We start from the raw sequence: 2451 nt of genomic DNA, 5'->3' as shown, positions 1-2451 counted from the left end.
TCAACAAACACCAGGAAGCTTAGGGACACAGGAAGAATGCATCCACGGAATGGGTTTTTGGCTCTGAGAGTGATGCCAAAGTTTCATGCATTGGAATCAAAAAAGACAAGACGTGAAACTAAAAACAGAAAGATAAAGATGAAATAAATATCTAAATGAACTAACATCAAATTCAATCTTCTGTCCAATTTGAATATCTTTCTCCCTCTTTCCTGGCTTTAACAACTGAACTAGGAATCATTCCAAAGTACTTTGAAGATCTCCAGGGAAGAATTTAACTACTCTAGTACCAAATGTATTTCTTTGTTTTCCCTTCTTGAATAAATAACTGGGGCCCAGCTAGAAAAAACAAATGTAAGCTTAAGGTATTTACATTTTTTTCAGAAATTGGAATCACCAAAAATATCAAATAATGGTACAGTAATTTAGTCCTAAATTATTGGTAACAAATAAACTAATTTACAATAAAATGGTGATTTGTCAGCCTCAGTTTATGAGCATTTAGTTACTATTTTGTGAAGTGATAAAGATCACATGTGTTAAGAAAGCAAGGGCTGGGGAGATAGCTCAGTAGACTAAGTGCTTGCCTGGCAAAAGCAAGGTCCTGAGTTCAATCCCCAGTACCGCAAAATAATAATAATAATAATAATAATAATAATAATATAATAAAATTACAAAATAAAAAATGGACAAGGTAAGAAAGAGCTACAAACTTATACATAATCTGAAAAGTAGGGTGTTATGATTTCTGTCTAGTTGTCTTCCCAAAGCCTCATGAAGTTAGGAGATGGCTTCTGGAGCTTGTGATTGATTCTTGATCCAACGCTGGGATTGCAGGTATGAGTACTACACCTGCCCTGAGGAGGGTAATTGGCTTTACAAGTAAGGAGGAGAGAGAGGCCGGCTAGCTGCCTGCTGTCACCTTCTTTACCTCTCTTGTTCTTTGCTGCCACGTGAACAATTGCTCTCTGCCATGTGCTGCTTTGCCTTGGAGTCAGCTGTGTATGTACTGAAACCTCCACTCACTGTGAACTAAGTAAACCTTCCCTTCCTTCATTCTGTGTGTTGAGTATTTTGTCCCAGCAATTAGCAAAAAGTAACCGAGACATAGGGAATAGTAGAGATTTGAAAATTAAATATTGATCCAAAGTGGTAATTTTGTTATAGTGGAAAAATTTTGACTTCTGTATGTAAAAAAGGTGATGGCCAATGCTGTAGGGGTGAATGCCCGTGGTCCCAGCTCCTCTGGAGGCTGAGGCAGAAGTTGCAATTGGAGACCAGCCCAGGAAACTGTGAAATGTTGCCTCAAATGAATTCTGTCTGTAGAGTTCAGCGATGTCTGGATTAACTCCCCAGCACCACAAAACAGAGTATAGAATGATGATGCCTTTTATGACTAAAGCATTGAATCTGAGATTAAAATGGGTTTTACAAGAGAATGTACATAGCATCAAATATCGCAACACTTGATTCATTGTAGCCAACCCCACATGAATCTCAGTTAAATCTTACTGCAGCTTGAAAAATGAGGTAAACTTATTAGTGAATTTTGTATTTCTAGATGAGAACGATTCGATTGTGGTCAAGTTACATTATTTGGTTTTGTTTGTTATCACTTTCAATTGTGTGAGCCATGACAATGGAATATACTCAGGCATTTATCAGACTCTTAGTAACTTACAGAAGGAAAAGAAGAAAGAGAAAGGAAAGAAAGAAGTGAGGAAGAAAGGAATGAATGAAAGAAAAGAGAACGAATAAGAAAGGGAATTAAGAAGGAAAAGGAAGAATAAGGGAAAATAATTTTTAAAAAGAAGGATTAAGAGAACTAGGTTATTAGATAATTGACAAATTCAGTCTATTAACAGTGAAAAATAAACAGTACAAAAGCAGTTGGAGGGCTCTGGAGATAGCTCAGCAGTTTAAGTGCCTGCCTGGCAAGCACAAAGTCCTAAATTCAATCCCTGATACCACATGCCGCACTACTCCAGGAACTCCAGCAGAGCTGTGCAGGAAATGGAATGGTGGTATATACCAGTAATACCACCATGGAATGGTGGTATATACCAGTAATCCTGTCTTTGGGGAGGCTGAGATAAGAGGATCATTATGGGTCTAAACTACCCATGGACCCACATCCAATAAATAAATAAAAATATTTTTTTCCAAAATATTAAAAAATACAGTTGGAGTTCAACTTTCATGATATCTTACAATGTCATTGTTAGAGCCTACATTGATGATCAAGCCTCAAGAAGTGAGAAATTATTTTATGTTTAAAATGTTTGATATGGACATATTTTGTTTTATATTTTTTCCATAAAATAAAAGAGAGATTGAAAACAACTTTGAGAGTTTTGGGGCTTATATTATATTCTGGTTGCTTTTCAACTATTACAGGCACATGTAGATTGAACTGTACAGAAAGAAATCTATCTTTTCCAGGATTATACT

This window comes from Octodon degus, unplaced genomic scaffold (genome assembly GCF_000260255.1).
Source record: "Octodon degus isolate 3935 unplaced genomic scaffold, OctDeg1.0 scaffold00020, whole genome shotgun sequence".
NCBI classification, from domain to species: Eukaryota; Metazoa; Chordata; class Mammalia; order Rodentia; family Octodontidae; genus Octodon; species Octodon degus.
The sequence above is the reverse complement of the archived record's forward strand: the minus strand, read 5'-3'. Positions refer to the sequence as shown.